Genomic DNA, 17,270 nt, shown 5'->3' with positions numbered 1-17,270 from the left:
GAAAGATAAATAGGCTAAAACTGGGGGGGAGGGGGAGAGAGATACGTATGCATTCCACAAGCATCACAACTTTTGTGCAGCCAAGATGAAAGACCCTGGCCATCACTCTCTCCGTCCACCTAGATGCTTTGCTCTGATCCCATCCTTCAGCCGAGACAGTCCCACTGAGAAGGGCAGCATACAAACCCTTGGATGGATGGATGGATGGATGGATGGATGGATGGATAGCATCCCTGCCCCATCCTGAGTCTTCCAGTGCCTAAGAGCCACCGATGGACCTCTGCTCCAGATGTTTCTCCTATCCCCTCTTGAGGCTGTCCATATTTGTAGCTTCACCCAGTTCCTGCAGCAGGGAATTTCACGTGCTCCTCACTTGTAGGGTGAAGACCTATCCCAGTAGGTCTCTCCAAGGAAACTGATCTCTGCCGCCTGGGGATGTGCTACAGTTCTGGAAGACCTCTGGGGCCCACCTGGATTGGACTGGGCAGGAATTGCTTGAATAAATCACGTCCCCAAGTTCTGAGGACAAGAAATATAAGACTGTTCTTCAGGGCAAGATGAGGGCTGGGATGCTTCCAAGGACCCAGAGACATTTTTCTTCCCCAAGAACATCTCCTTTGTCTCTGCCACAGATTGCCGCCTGCCCATCCTGGCAATTGTTGACACAAAACCCCCCGCAGTTGGCGCATATATCCCAGCATGTTGACAAGGAGCGAACAATGTAATTTTCTCCTTCGAGCAAGTGGTGAGCTTTGCAAGGCGGGGGCAATAAATATGTCACTGCCAAAAGACGCCGGAAGCGGCCCTGGGATTGAGTTTGCAGGCAGCGGTGATCCCGTTCTTTGGTTCGCCGTGGACACCATGCGGGACACGCCTCCTGGAATTAAAAAAGTAAATAACCCTCTGCGATTGCAAGTCATCCCCAGCTCTGCTCCTGGTTCTCATCCCGCCCTTCCTATGAGAAATGGAGGAGAAGAATTGGATGCCTCCCTCAGTCAGCACCCACTCGATGACCACTCACCTGCACCTTTGGTTCTCCTTCTGTTGATCCCCAGAGAGGGAGAGGGCACACAGCCGGTCTGTCATCTCTGACTTGTAGAGCCAGGCCTGGCAGCCTTCATTGTGGGCAAGGCCTTGGCCAGCCCCCTGTTCCCAGAGGAAGGAAGAGATGGAAGCTGATGTGGTTTACAGAATGGAAGCGCTTCATTTGGGACTTTAGCAGGGGTAGAAATGTCCTTGCCCGGGTCCTGCGCCATGGGGACTGAGGGCAACCTCCACATTTGGAGGCACGAAACCTTTGGATCCAGAGCATCAGAGTTGGCCTTGGCCTCCATGCCCTGTTGTTCATGGTCCGGAGGCGAGAAGGTGAGACAGGATGCTGGACTAAATGGACCCTCCCTGGTCTGACCCTAAATGGACCCTCCCTGGTCTTCTTCTTTGGTTCTTATGAAGGCCTCAGCCTCTGTGCCATCTTGTTGGACCCACAGAGGAGCTGGTTGCCCAGTCAAGATGCTGGAAAAGATGGAGAACTGGTGTGATCCAGCAGAGCTCTTCTGAAGCACAGGATATTGGAAGTCAGTCACAAGGAAGGGAAGCCAGGAGGAGATGGGGAAATTGGTCTGGCCAACTGCCCCCCCCCCCAAAAAAAGTTACAGACTTCTGAAAAGGGAGCTCTGATGTATGAGAGTTACCTCTCCCCACATCAGAAAGCTGGAGACAACTTTCCCGGGATTTTATGGATTTTCCCGATTGTCACCAGGAATAAGATGCACAGGAGTCAGGTGAAAAAAGACCTCCCCCCAAAAATGAGCCCTCCCGTCTGCGTAGATGAGCTGTAATGAAAATGCACTGCTTTCTTTGGTTATATAAGCAGAAATGTATTAAGACACGACCAGCTGTGTCCCCAAAAAGAAAGCAAGGGAAAGACACCACTCTGTTTCCTTAAAGATTCACAGAACTTGTCCTTGGAGTTTCTCCTTTCTGCTGGGTGGGTTCAGCAAATGTGTTGCTTAAAAATACGGTCACATCTCAGATCCGCCAGAGAAGGGCAACGGGGGCAAGAGGAGATTTGCACAGCAATCTCACGCGGAGTTACTCCAGGGTTACGCCCGTCGAGTTCAGTGGAAGACATTCTGAACTGTTAGGAAGCAAGCCTAGGTGGATCTCCTCCGAACGGAGTCCCGTTTTATTCAATGGGGCTTACTCCCAGAGAAACAAATGTCCCTCGGATTGCAGCCTTCGCTTAGCATTTGTAGGAGCTCCAGACATGCACTTACCGATTTACTGTGTTCGTTTCTCCCTCTCCCTCTCTTCTCTTTTCGCAGTGCACGGGGGGACATGGACGGCATTCAGGAAATATTGGGATGTTAAGAATGCAATAAAAAGTCGTAGAAGGCTGACATGTAAGAAATGCAAAAACAGGATTGCAGGAATCCGAAAACCAAGCAGCGGAGGAACTGTCGGCCCTTCCGTAGGCCAAGAAGAGGCGTGAACGTCCACCCAGGGGCCTCTCCTCCATAAATCTGCCCGACCCCCTTTTTAAAGCCATCCAGGTGTGCCGCCAGCGCATCTCACGGCCATGATCTCCACAAGGCAGCTAAATATAAGAAACATTTGAATGCATCCCTCCAGATGACTGGAAGGACACTTTCCTTGTTCTCTCCATGCTGGGAGAAGGGGGGGGGGTTCATGTAGGAAGCAGTCAAGCAAGGAATAATTTTGAAGAAGAAGAAGAAGAGTTGGTTCTTATATGCCACTTTTCTATACCCGAAGTAGGCTCAAAGCAGCTTACAGTCGCCTTCCCTTTCCTCTCCCCACAACAGGCACCCTGTGGGGGGGTGAGGCTGATATCACTGCCCGGTCAGAACAGTTTTATCAGTCCCATGGCGAGCCCAAGGTCACCCAGCTGGCTGCATGTGGGGGAGCGCAGAATCAAACCCGGCATGCCAGATTAGAAGTCCGCACTCCTAACCACTACACCAATCAGGGACAAGACTGACCCCTGTAGGTTGGTTCCCCCTACCAGGCTTCTCAATAAAGAGATATTCTTTCAACCTAAGGTGCGTTGCTCCAAACCAGTTTCAGGTGGGTTGGTCTACGGTAGAAAAACGAGGTCCGAGTCCGGTCGAGGCCCCTTCGGGAGGGACAAGATGAAGGAAGTGGCGACTCTCAGAAATTTGCACCCTGGAAATGTAGTCCGTCCTTATGGTGCGACCGGAACTGAGTCTTCCTCCTCCTCCAACTTAAGCGGCTGCTTTTCCAACGGAAGGCAGTGCGGGGCAGAAATATTTCAATCGGTACGTTTTGCTCAGGGGTCCGATCTCCCCCGTACAGCAGAAATGAAAATGGGCCCAGGACTATGAAAATACCTGTATCGTGGGCTAATTTAGGGACCGGCTTTTGCCAAGAGGCAATTTCGTAAATGCTTCTCCACGAACGTCCCGAATCTACACGGTCATTTGAATCCTCTAATCTGCGTGATGGATCGCTCCACTTGGAATAATTGTTACTCCCGTTCTGGTCTTCTCATTATTTCCTTTATTATTCATTATTTTAACAGGCCGCGTAAAAAAAGATCTATTTGCCTCGTAAAATGTATAATTTATGTCGAATTGTACATTTCTCTTTTAATTTCCTGCGTTCGCTAATGAACACCTTCTCCTGGACTCAACTTTCCTTGCTTCGGAATTAAATAAACGTTTAATGAAGCCCTGCGCTCTCCGCTTGTGCAAACAGCTAATCCCAAAGCTGGGATTTCTCCGCTCGACGTTGTTTCTATTTTCTGGAAGATGTTGCTATGGTTATCCTCTTCACATTGTAGGGGACGCGCACATTCTGGATGTGTTATAGTTACATCTCTATTCCGAGCTTCCTCAGTCATGAAATTCTCAAGGGGTCTTCGATCCAGGAACTGACCTAGACTGTTTCACCTTTCGCAAACTGGGTGTATCCGAGCACAATTTGACCTTGTCCAGGGTCAGATTTTAGTCTTTACGCTGCTTGATGAGGTTAGCGTGCCTTTTGCCTTCTAATTGTATGAGCATGAGAAGAGCCCTGCTGGATCAGACCACGGATGGTCCATCTAGTCTAGCATCCTGTCTTACACATGGGACCACTGAAGGTCCAGCAGTGGGACACAGGGGCCAAGGCCTTCCCCTGATAAGAACACGAGAGTTCGGCTGAAGTTGCCGGCAAAGACGGTGGCGGTGAAACCGCTTCCCTTTTCCACGCTCGCCCCCCTCCCCCAACATTAAAAAAGATTAAAAAGCTTAATCCATCCATTCTTTTGACAACTGCGTCTTAATGACCTGGAAAAACAGAAAGAAAGAAAGGTGTCTGAGCAAACGCATTAGGCCCCGAAACCCCTGAAGGAATACAAACAATTTGGTGCTGATAATTGACACCCACACAAGATGCCGTAATGCATCGCGCCGGGAATATGCGCCCGGCTTCGCTGGGAATTTCACCCCTCCCTCTCCTCCAGGTGTCTCAACCGGGGAGGGAATTGCCGGTGACTCAGAGCGTCTGTGCCGAGGATTCGTGCCCTGGTACGGCCTGGAAACCGTTGGCAGGGTTTCGATTTGCAGAGAGGGGCAGAGCCCCGAGCTGCTTCAGGGAAGGACATAATGTGGAGGGAAGCAGCTTTGTGAAAAGAGGAGAGGGAGTCGTAGCTACGGTCGGTCTGAACGATCTGTCTGCAGTCGTTGAGTCTCTCCTGGAGGCAAGCAGGGAGATGGTGGCCTCCAGGGAGCAGGGAGCCTCCCATCGAGCCAATCAGAACGCTGGGGGGAGATAATTTGAAGAATATCATGAGGTTCCTGTTCTAGCTATGCTGAATTCACACCTTGTCCGACACCCCCTGCTGGACCCTCTTTATATTCTTCTCAATCCTGCCTGCATGTGAAAATAAATAAATATGTGAATCCTAGGGCACTTATGTAGGTTCCCCGGGGCCTGCAAAGTATACCTCTTCCGTTTAGCTTTTCCTTAGTTGATTCTGTTTATGTTTTCATCGTTGTCTGGAGACTGCTTGATGGCAAGAAGTGGCATATAAATTCAATGATGATGATGATGATGACGGTTCTTTTTTTTTGCTTTTTTAACGCAGGGGTGGCAGCGGTGGAAACCTATGTCTCCAGTGTGGCTGTGTGAAAATGAACATGCTCCGCCTGCAACAGGTTCAGACCAGCTCAGAAGAACACCAAATGGTAAGAACTAAAAAAAAAAATTAGTCATGTGTGTGTAAATATATATATATATATATATATATATATATATATATATATATAACAATTTCATTCTAAGTTAAATGACTAGTGTCAGGCTATGGCAGGGTCATTAATGTGCAGCGTGTTTGATGGTCTGTATGGGGAAATTCCCCAGTGAACAGGCCTGAATGGCTCATAAGCATCGCTCCTGAAGTATTGTCTGCACATCACAATCAGCATATGCATGACACAATCACCTGCCTTATACCAGATCGGAGCATGCGTCCATCAAGGTCAGCATTGGCTAATCAGACCAGCTGCGGTTATCTGGGGTCTCAGGTGGGGGTCTTTCACATTGCCTCCTGCCAGATCTTTTAACTGGAGATACCGGGGATCAAACCAGGGACCTTCTGCATGTCAAGCAGTGGCTCTGCCATGTCCCTTCCCAATGGCTGTGAGGATGGAAGCTGAACTGGTGGATGTTGGAACATCTCTCAGGTAGATAGACAGGACAAGTATGGTCAGAAAGACTGAACCGGTTTGGGATGTACCAGTTTTTCCTTGTAGATGAGGATCGGAAAACTGACTTAGCAGTTAAATGTTTAGCGATTGCCTGCGAGAAACTCGGATCTCAAGCTGTTCAAAACCTTAGAGTAAAAAAAACAAAACAGTCTGATAAGGAGAAAGAAAAACCAGCAGAGCGAGCTTATAGGCATGAGGGTCATTATTATAGAATACGACAGGGGACAGGAGTTTAGGCACATCTGTTGCTCCACGGAAAGGGTAGAAGGACATCTTCTAATCTCCGCTAACCAATTTGTTGCAGGCAGGCAGTTATTAAAACCGCCGGCTCGTTTTTTATTTTAAAATGCAACCATTTGTAATTCGGTCAACGACAACAACTCCTCCCCCCCCCCTCCGCGGGCCACCCCGTTCCTACCCAGAAATTGCAAAAGAAGAGATTGAATTGTCCCGAAGATCGGCAATCTCGTCGTTGGCGGCCCTGGCGTCGAGGGACTTTTTTTCCCTGGGTTAAATAAAATTGCCTGCGAAAGGGTAAAGCCGGAGCCACGTCGCCGAAAGATCCCCGGGCCAGTCAGACTCACTTAGCCCCTTAATCCCTTACATTGGCAGCCGAATCCAAGGGACGTGAACCAATGCTCAAAGAAGCTATAAACAAACAATGCCACGAGCTCTCGCCTCCCTCCGATCCCCCTCCCTCCCTCCCCTTTTTAAAGAAAGGTTCCATTTCTCATAAGCACACAGCAATAAAGACAACGGCCACGGAACATCAGCAAGATAAATCAATCAGCGGAGAACGGCTTGACATAGGTGGTCCGAACACTCAAAAGCGGGGGAAGGGGGGCACGGCGGAGAAGCATCTGCCTCCAGCCCCTCGAAATCCTATATAACTACCTGCGCGAGGCTGCGGAAGCTTATTAAGAAGCTAGGAGCGGGATACTCATAAGCAAAATTGCATGTAAACATCCAGGTCTCCTGCATCGGAGAGTGAGCTGCCTAGCAGAAGGTGGGGGGCTGGACTGGATGGGCTTTTGGGGTCTCTTCCCACCCTCTGTGATTCTGGTTCTCTTCTCTCTCTCTCCTTCTCTGTCATTTTGGAAGGCCGGTATTAGCCTTCACCCGGTCCAGGTGCCTTTGGCTTTTGTTTGGCAGGTTGGTTGTCTTGTCGATTGTGTTTTCCCCACCTCTATGGGGAAATATGCCTCAGTGCTCCAGCATGTTCCGGGATGGGCAGCACGCAAACGTTTGCACAGTTTTGTTTCTTTGGGCTTTTTGTCTTCCGATTCCAGCCAACGGCTAGGAGGGTGAAATTTGGGCCGGCTTACAAAGTCAGATCTCAGAAGCTAAGCGAGGTTTGCCTTGGTTAGTTTTGGATGGGAGACCCCGGAGGAAGTCCAGAATTGCAAAGTTAGCATTTAGGGAGGGAGGTCTCTACGCATGATGCCACCTGATAGAGGCTGCCCAATAGAAGGAGAGATTCCTTTATGTTCTGTAGTTGCTGTATAAGGAGAAGAAGGAGCTGACTGTGCTTGAAGGATCACAGCGGTCATTCCTCATCCCTCTTCTAGGTGGCACTCTCAGCAGTAATGGGGGGAGCACTCTGGGGTTGCCCTCATGAGCTGCTGCAGCTGCCATTCAAGAAGACTTGCCCCCAACTGTTTATAGAAAGGGGGCAGGACAAGGTGAGACTTTCCCCCAGCAGAGTTTTGGATTGGCTGTGGAGATTTGATTGACAGTGCCAATTTTTTAAATGCACTACCATGGTGGCAGTTGCCGCCATGGCAGAAGAATCAACATGGTAGGGCTGAAGACAAGCGACAGCAGCCATTTTGTGGCAGACTCTGCCTCCTGCGGTAGCCATTTTGTGGTGGCCATTTTGAGACCACGCCCCCTACACTGTGTCCGAATTCTGGAGCTCCTGGCTGACTGAAAAAAGCCAGGGAGCCCTGAGGCAGAGCGATCCTCTGTGAGGGTAGATGTGAGGGTACGTCTCTGCTTGGAAACAAATCTCCTCTCAGCCATACCCATAATGCCCTAGTGCCATTTGTCTTTCGAGGGCTAAAGAGTCTTGTGCAGTGGTGAAACCAATCAGTTGTCCAAACAGAAAAAGTTGCTCCTCAATCCACCGGAATATTCAACGCCCATCCTCAAAATAGTCCTCCTCGATTCGGCCCCCTCATGGCCACGTCTCTGCCCCGTTTCTCCGAATGCTTTGTGTTTCGCGGGGCCTCTGCCCTCCCCTCGTCCGAGGCACAAGCGAGAATTCAAGGGAACAGCACGTCCCTTTCTTAAAAGCGGGGAGATAGGAGCGAGGACCTGCGCTGGCAACGAGGAAACATTTTGCTGCAAATGTCTCCTTAATAATGCAAGGGGAAAGATTTTGTTCTGACCTAATGATGCATACATCTGAGGGAGAAGGACGGAGGAACCGAGCGAGTGGCTTTGTGAGGCGAGTGCGCTGGTAATTCCCAGAGAGTGGCCCGGGGCACATCAGAAATAACTTCAGTAAATAATTAAGGGTTTGGGGGAGCCCAAGGAACCCAGAGTGCTGCATCCACCAGCTCTCACCTCACCTCGCGGCTGGGTTTTGCTTGTTGGTTGCATTATTGAAGGTCGCTCCCAATGAAGCAACACTCTGAAGCAGCTTATTCTGGGCAGGAGCATGGGGGTGAGGGCGTGAGCTCTGAAAGACCAGGACCGGGTGCCCCAGGCTAGCTCGATAGCATCAGGTCTCGGAAACTAAGGATCAGTCCTGGTCAGTACTTGGATGGGAGGCTACTAGGAAGTCCAAGATTGCCCTGCAGAGGAAGGCAGTGGTGAGCCACCCCTGTGGTTGTCCACCTCTTTCCTGGGTCTAGAGCGGCCAGGCTAGCCTGATCTCAGTGGAGCTTGGGAGCTAAGCAGGGTCAGCTCTGATTTGCAGTGGGGATGGGAGACCACCAAGGGAGTCCCAGGTCACTAGATCAATCCTGGCAATGGCCAACTGCCTCTGAACATCTCTTGCCTTCAAAACCCCCTGAGGTAGAACGTCCACATTCAGAGACAGTCAACCTCTGGATCCCAGAGTCAGGAAGGAGCATCGGGGGAAGGCCTCATCCTCTCTGCCCTATTGTTGGCCATCCAGAGGAAATGGTTGGCCATGGTGTGAGACAGAATGTTGGAGTAGGTGGACCCCTGGTCTGATCCAGCAGGGCCCTTCCAATGTCCTTATGAAGAGAAGGAGCACCATTGCTGGCCCTCTAGAGGAACTGGTTGTAAGGATGAAATGGGAGAGAACAGTATCTGACAGTATTTTCGGTTCCTTTGGGTACCTAAATGATATTTTGATCAGTGACTGGTTGTGATTTCCCAAGAGCCTAGTCACGGAATCCAATCTGGCTGTCTTCACCCAGTACAGGAAGCCGATGACATGGGCTTGGGGTGGTAGCTCTTGCAACCAAGAATGACAGCTGGCATAGGGAAGATGGACAGCTCCGAAGGGAGTTTATAAAAGCTTGGACCAGTTATTTGAAGCAAATAGAATAAAAATGGATTCCATTTTCATGTAAATAGATTTCACTCTAAATCAAATCCATTGTTCCGGGTCCTCTTCAGACGACGATTCGTTTAGGGGCATTCTGTTTGTTTGTTTCTTTCCCTTCCACTCTCTTTTAAGTATTGTGTAGAAAATAGCCTTCTGGGATGTCAAGTATAGAGAAAGGAGGCCAGAAACCCAAGGTGGAGTTTCAAATGCTTCTTTCTTTCATTTCTGAGGTTGGGGGCTCATCTGGTTGTCGTGGAGGCGAATGGAGCTGCTTTGGTTAGGGGGGAAGGGGAGGAGCCAAATGGGCTAAGGGGAGATCTAGGGGAGGAGCCTCAGAGAGAGACACACACAGGCTGTCAGGCTTCTACTCTTTCTTAGTGAGCTGGCAAGTTTCTTTCTCTTCCACCGAAATTAACTGTAGTGACCTTTCCTGTTAACTGACACAACCCCCATCGTGAGAGGAATCAACTCTATCAAGGAAGACTGTTAACCATAGAGCACGTGGGAGGTCATGAATTCATAGGGTGACCATAAGTCAGAAGCTACTCGATGGCACTTAACACACACCCCAAGAGAGAGGGAAGTGAAGAGTTGGTAATGGCACAGGCACTAGCCAATAGCCATCCTCCTGAGCTTGCTTCCTATGTTCAAAATGTCTTGGATCTTTTTCTGTGTGTTTTAGCCAGTGATTATTTATTTCAGTGCTGAAACCAAGATGGAACTGGGGGGGGGGGGGACTTGCAGCACTGCAAATGCCCAAATCCTAATGCCCAGAGGCAGCGTCAAGGGCAAGGCCTGTTAGCCTTCCAAAGCAAGCAATTGGCTGCGGTGTGAGACAAAATCTTGGGCTCAGTGAACCACTCATCTGATCCTACAGGGCCCTCCTGGTGTCCTTAACGCAAAATCCACGCTGCCGTTGTTCTTGTTGCTGCCATTTTATAAGATAGTAACGTTAAAGTCAGGGCAGATCCATACAATCCAACCCACTAAGTACTAAGCAGCTTCCTACTTATGGGGAGCAGCCATCCAGGGGGGCTGATTTCCACCATGGACTGGCCTCACTCAAATGGAATGTAAGGGCGTATTACTTGTATTCAGTCACCAGGTGGTGCCAAAACGCAGCCTCAGGGAAGAGCCCTGGGCCAGCCTAGAAGTTATGTCCACTTCCTTCCGAAAACAGCTGCAACAGAAGTTCTCTCACTCCTTTCCCTGATAACATTGGCTCGAAGATTTATGAAAAGAGGCATCTGGGAGTCTCCTCAGCCACCATCTGTTCTGTCTCTTTGCAGTCAAGTGGGATTCCATGCACCTATAAAGCAATCCTGATTTACAGCCTGCTCAACCTCTCCTTAGAAGTCCCATTGCTGCCTTAGGCATCGTGGTCTGTCGCTCCGTTGTCCCCATATTGAAGCATTTTCCGAATACTTCCATCCCTTCCTGGTGAAGTTAGCCTTTCGGCTTGGATTCCCACTTCCTTGGGTAGAGGGCGCCAGCTTCTCCCTGGCCTCTGGCATGGGATGGGGGGCATTGACAGTTCCAGGTTGGAAAGCTCCTAGAGATTTGGGGATGGAGCATGGGGAGGCATCATGTCCCCTATCGACCTCCTCTTCTCCAAGCGGAACAGTCCCAAGTCCCTCAGCCTTTCCTCCTTGAGTTTTGTCCCCAGGCCCTGGATCATCCTTGTCCCTCTCCTCTTCACCCTCCCAAGTTTCTCGACGTACTTTTTGAAGTGAGGCCTCCTGAACTGCACACAGGACTCCACGTGGGGTCTGACCAACATGGTATACAGCAGGACTATGTCATTCTGAGATTTCGATGTGATGTCTCTGTTGATACATCCCAAGGCTGCATGGTGGAGATGCCAGGGACTGAACCTGGGAACCTTGGAGGGCAAATCTGAGGCTCTTCCCCTGGGCCATAACCCCTCCTCTGTGGACCAGCTTTCCAAAAGACATCAGAGCAGCCAGTGATAATCCTGCAAAGATGATCAGGTGACTCTTAGGGTCCAATCCTTGGCTTCTGTCCTGCCTTCGGTCGCATCCTTGCTGTCTGGTTCTGTTCTTTAGATGGTGGCAGTATCCTGACTTGATGCCCGTGGGTTGGGTCAATACCAATTTGCCTTATTTTCATCAGGGCAAAGACTCACAAGGACTCCTGCTGTGCATGGTTAAGGACTTTGAGTGCCTTTCCTCCACATTAAGTTTCTCTTTTCTTTTCAATTTGCCGTTGCGGAAACGGGTCTAGCAAACCGGGTCACTGCGTTCTGCTTTCTGATGAACCCGACATGTTTTTAACATCATAAAAACCAGCGGCTATGACTGAGAACATAATAGGATCACCTCCTGGCTTTTGGCTCGCAAGACCGTACAGAGAATACAAAAGCCCTACAAATCTATATTTTGTCATCTGTGATGTTCGCTCGCTAAAGCTGTACAGCGGGGTGTGTTTTGTTGCGTTTTGCTTTGTTTTTTATCGGCGGAACATGAATTAATGATGGATGGCAAATGGAAAAAATAATGAATTCCAAATAAATACTTATTGCATAATTGAAGTTGCAAGACTTTTTCTATGAATAAAATATATTTGTATTTACAATGCATAAATTCGGCGGGGGCACGGGGAGCCGTAAACAGCTATCTGATGAAAACATTGATGAGATGTCTTAAATTAGTAATAGGGTGAATACGTTTCTTAATTATGCTGCCGTCTTTGGCCACGGCCACGTGGGCCAGCAAATAATAAATGGGAAGCTGTTTCGCGGCCACCAAATTACATGGGAAGGAAGGCGGATACCGTCCAGAGAAGGAGAGAAAGGATCTTCACAGCTCAGTCTATCAGCAGAAGAGGCATCACATCACAAGATGTCCTAGTCTTACTGAATACCATATTGGTCTAACCATACCTGTGCAGTTCCGGAGGTCTCGTTTTTAAAAAAAAGACAAAACTGAGAGAGTGCAGAGGAGAGTGATGAGGATGATCTGGGGCCTGGGGTTCAAGCCCGATGAGGAAACGCTGAGGACTTGGGAATGTTCCACCTGGAGGAGAGGAGGTTGAGAGAGGACATGATGAAAGGTTGTCACTTGGAGGAGGGCAGGGAGCGGTTCCTGCTGTGGAAGGTGGACTCTATGGTATTCTACCCCGTTTAAGTCCCTCCCCTCTCCAAGCCCCACCCTCCTTAGGCTCCACCCCCAAAATCACTGTGTATTTCCTTACTTGGAGCTGGGAACCCCACCAGGAAGCAAGGAGACAGTCTGCCTGGAATGGGTTCAGATTTACCGGACTGGCTGTTTCCCTCCATAACTCCTGGCCCAATTCCCCAAAAATGGCAGACTTGAACAGAATCTGGATTCAAAGCAGTACGGATAATAAAAAAGCATTCAACTATTGACTTTGGCTCCAATCATGCCCCAGAACTTTTCAAGCACACACCTACACCTGAGTTTTTCTAAAAAGAGAGGTGATATATTCTTCGGCAGCCTCCCAGCATCTTGGCTCACCTTGCCTGCTATTTTTTATTTTATTTTAAGTGTGGAGGTTTTTTATCAAAAATTATGAAGCATAAAAGCTCTCAAGCCCGGAAGATTAATTCTTCCTCCCAGAAAGCTATAGATCGTAGTCAAATTCCACCCGGTTGGGTTTGCCCGTGGCGGCAGAGTTTCAAGTCTAATGCCGAAGCCGCAGCCAAGCAGATGGCGCTTCAGGAAACAGTGGGGCGGCATTCTGGGTACTGTTAGTGTCAGGTTAAAAATTCACAACCTCGTAAATCACGCCGAAGTTTAATGCTCAAGCGGACACCTCTGTTGTGGTTGGGGGGGTTTAATCCCCCAAGTTGGAATCCATTTTCAAATGGTATCTAAGTCTCAAATACATTTTGTTCACGGCGCACACGCTTTTAGATAGAGCGTATTTGCTCTTCCCTGGATAGTTGGGGGAAGGGGAGTCGACGAGTGTCTGAGTTCTTCTGTATTGAATTTCTTCTGTTTTGGTCGATGAGATTTGCGCGACAGAATGTCAGAACTGGAGGGACCTGGATATCAATCCCAACGTGACTTTGAAACTTGTTGGGTGACTTTGGACTAATCCCCCCCCCTCTCTCTCTCTGCCTAATCTACTTTGAAGGGTTGTTGTGAGGATAACATAGGAATTTCAAGTCCCGTTCCCCCCCCCCCCGGCCATTGGTGGGATAGGCAGTACGATTGCCAGCCATAGATTGTGAAGCTCCTGGAGACCTTTGAAGGAAAAGCAGGATAATAAACAGGGGAGATGGATTTCTAGAAATGTGCATGCTCACCTTGGGAAACTATGTCTAGAAGCATCGCGGAGTGTGTGAACCCTGAACACTGGAGTTAATTTAGAGTGACATCTATTGGTTCTGTCCGAGACCGCCAGGTCCTTGGATTGTTAAACAAGGAAAGTTGATAATGCTTATCAGTTCCAAATATCTTGACGGAAAAAGGGACGTCGGCATTTGTTCACGAGTTGTTGTGTGCTGTACCACTTGCGGTGTTTAGGACTCCTTTTTAATCTGTTTTTTTTTTTTTTTTAAGTTTAGGCTTTCATTTTCAGCTGGCATTGTGATCTGCCAAGGGGGAACGGCAGGATGATTCAAATAGATCGGTGCATAAATTGATGTTGGGCGGGTTAACTAAAAGGTAGGGAGAGAAATCATTTCAGCAGGTGGCTGAGTGTGTAGGAGGTCAGGGAGAGTCTTGAATTTCCAGGGAACATTCAGGTCCAAGCTCAGAAATTCCCCAATGCCATTTATATGATGAGAGGGTGGTCCGTCAGCCCAGGCTCTTATTCCACAACGTATTTACTGAACTTGTGAGTCCGGACTTTGTGCAGGAACATCCCAAGAAGGCAGTTTCTTTTTCCTCTCCTTGAGAATACCTCCGAGCGTCAAGTGGGTTGGCTTACATCTTTCGCCCACGCACTGCTGGATGACACAATTCTGTCAACAACACTGCAAACGAGAGACCGAGAGAGACTCGCGGAGGGAAAAGAAGAATTGATCTGCCGACAAAGTTCTCCTGGAATGTTGGCGTGAGCTTTGGAAAGCCCAGAGGAACAGTCTTGGGCGTTTGATGGGCCGTCGACATTTCAGACAGATAATGTTTGAGTAGTTTTGGGGGGCTCTGCGATCTGATGAGATCAGACTAGTTAGGCCTGTCCAGGTCATTCCTTCCACCCATCTTACCTCCATTTTTATTTTTTTGCTTCCTTCCCCCAATGCATTCTGGGAATTGGAGTGCCCGGGACCCCTGGCATTCAAACGAGAGAGGTGTTTAAACCCGGGTCTAAAACTACCTGCGTATGCGATCCTAGATGCAACCTCGTTTCTGCATTTGCATTTCGTTTTGCCCCCTGCCCCGCTGGCATCCCGATGGCCAGGGAGCATAAATGCTGTCCTCTTTTGTTGCAAGGTCTTTGTGAGCGATCTTAGGTCCGTAGACTTTTAAGAGCCTCTTTGCTCAAGGGCTTGAATTTCTGTAATTTAAGCCTCGCCTGGCCCACCATCAGTATCTTTCAAGTGAACTGTTTTCTTGTCATTAAGTCTTGGCATTTTCAGTACATCGTGGCTGCCTCCCTGCAATAAACCTTCCCTCGGGGACATGCAAACTCCATTTTCAGACATGAATACCAGGGAAAGGGAGCGCACGGGAAAGAGGAGAAGAAATTATTCTCGCTCGCTCAAGATAGCCACAGGAAGGGGGGAGGAGGAGGGTAGAATCTGACAATAGCGCTCCACTTTGCAAGACAGGTTTGAGATGCCGAAATTAAAAACGGCACAGGCTAATTCCTTGCTGCCTCCTCTCTGTGTCAGCCGGGAACTGATCACGGCAGAATTTATATAACTCGCTGCAATTACCGTATCGCCCGTTATCTGTGCGGTTGCTCCGCAATCCGAGATTTCGTTCCAGAAATTGCCCCAAACGGCAAGAGGCGAAACAGAAACGCACATTTTTATCCCATACTGCAAATAAGAATTCCTACGATTTCATGTGTAGGTCCTGAACAGGACTTACCATCTATGCCTAAAGAGGAGCCCATTGGCCCCTGGTATCTGATAAGACAGGTGTGGGATTTGTTTTGTTTTTAAAAAATTCTTTGTGAATGTAGGCGGGTTAATACAAGGCTTTCTGGAAGAGTCTTGTAATCACCAGCATCGTCGTTCAATTAAGAAATGTGTTCAACTTGGTGCCAATTAGATCAATTAAAGTGAGAATGGGAGGCTGTCCGTAGGGAAACAGATTTCCCCGGCTGAACGCCCGTCTAGTCGGAGAAAAAGAACAGCTTGCTAACCATGAAAGATTACGGGGGAAGGAGAGGGAGACGCAAAGGGAGGGCGAGCCCACACAACCGCAAGCTGGGCTCCATGGAAGGTGGGGAGTTGAACCTTAAAGGGATGAGTTTGACCTCGAGGGTCACTGCATGACACGGGGGCAAGCCCCCATATCTGGGCCTGAGGTGATCAGCGATCAGTCCCAAATCAATGATGGGTGGGTGATCCTATTTAGGAAACCCTGAGTATGTGAGCAGTCCAGGAAAGGTCACACTAAAATATTTTAAATGCTGGAACTTGGGTGCCACGAGCAACCCTAAAGGGAGGCATTGACCATGGGGGACCATAACAAAAAAGAAAGCTGGGCCTTGAATTCATATCTTCCTGATTCCTAGCTCAACCTTGCCACCAGTTCGGGTTCGAAAGGATCATCAACCCAAAAGCCCCCGACCCGCAAAATGACCCCCTACCAGTCACTAGCGCTCGTTTAAAAAAGAAATACTTCTGTAGAAAGTTCAGATGTCTCTTGGGTGGCACTTGGGTGCTAGAGCTGGGGAGCCATTTTCCAATTTCCAACCCCCCCATCTCCTACCCCGGACAATCTTGGCAGACATCCAGCATTCCATAAATATGAGGGAACTGTTTGGAGGGGGGGGGGAGGATATCTCGGGCACTGAAACTTCGGCATTTGGTTTGAAATACGATCCCGCTGGAAATTTCATTCCAGCCCAACTCGGAAACGAAAATCCTCCAGCCGGGGATGAATTGTATCAGAATTTGTTAAGTGTCCTTGTTTTATACGGTGCCTCTCCCAATCCCTGCAATAATTTCTGAGAAATTCTGTTTACCTTGCTCCTATAAATATTGGGCCGCCTGGTATTTTTAACCACTTTTGCAGGGTGTTATTACCGGTCCTTTCTTGAATTGTGGCGCTGCTCCAACCGTCTAATCCCACAAACGCCGGTAACATTCATCAAGGTGGCATTGAGCAGACTTTCAATAGCCTGCAGGTTTTTCATTCCCCCTCCCCATGAGCCGTAGGCCCCTCTGGTGCTTCGTTGCTGCGCCCTGAGTGCCAAACGGCTGCAAAGGGACATCTGTAATAAACCGTGCATGTGAACCATTCCATTCTGGGCGGAGCCAAAGCCCAGGAGGCAATGTCAGGGGAAGGCCTCCAGTTGAACAGTTGGCCACTGTGTGAGATCCTAGACTGGATGGACTGTTGGGTCTGGTCCAGCAGGGCTCTTTTTATGTTCTAATAAAGGCCTTGGCCTCTGTGCCCTGTTGTCAGACCTCCAGGGGAACTGGTTGGCCAATGTGTAAAGCAGGATGGTAGACAAGATGAACCATTGGTCTGATCTCACAGGGGTCTTCTGAGGCTCTTACGAAGGTCTCGGCCTCGGCCTCTGTGCCCTGCTATTGGCCATCCAGAGGAACCACCTGAGACAGGAGGCTGGACTAGATGGACCGATCCTGCAGAGAAGAGTTCTGATGTTCTTATTCGCCTATTCCCTTCTGCCCCGAAGGCCTTCCAAGTGGGAATCATCAGCAGAAGCATTCAGCTGCGGTATGGCTGTTCCATCCCAGCATTTGGCCCAAAAAGATCTCCATGTGGCTCACAGTTTTCAAACCAGATTTGAGGATCTGAGACGGGCTACATTGGTCCATGCCTTTCGGAGGGACAGCTTGATCACCAGAACGTTTATTGCCCAATTTGGCCCTGGGATGCCCAGCC

At 49.2% G+C, this 17,270-nt stretch overlaps 1 long non-coding RNA gene across 1 annotated transcript in view; it reads left to right on the top strand.

Moving 5' to 3' along the window:
- Positions 1–730: 730 nt before the first annotated feature.
- Positions 731–17,270, top strand: part of LOC143827191 (uncharacterized) — a 139,247-nt gene continuing 122,707 nt past the window's right edge. Inside the window, exons 1-2 of the long non-coding RNA XR_013227210.1 lie at positions 731–745; positions 5,108–5,207. This is a non-coding gene — a long non-coding RNA (uncharacterized LOC143827191). The remainder of the gene's footprint in view (positions 746–5,107; positions 5,208–17,270) is intronic.

This window comes from Paroedura picta, chromosome 17, assembly GCF_049243985.1.
Source record: "Paroedura picta isolate Pp20150507F chromosome 17, Ppicta_v3.0, whole genome shotgun sequence".
NCBI classification, from domain to species: Eukaryota; Metazoa; Chordata; class Lepidosauria; order Squamata; family Gekkonidae; genus Paroedura; species Paroedura picta.
The sequence above is the reverse complement of the archived record's forward strand: the minus strand, read 5'-3'. Positions and strand labels throughout refer to the sequence as shown.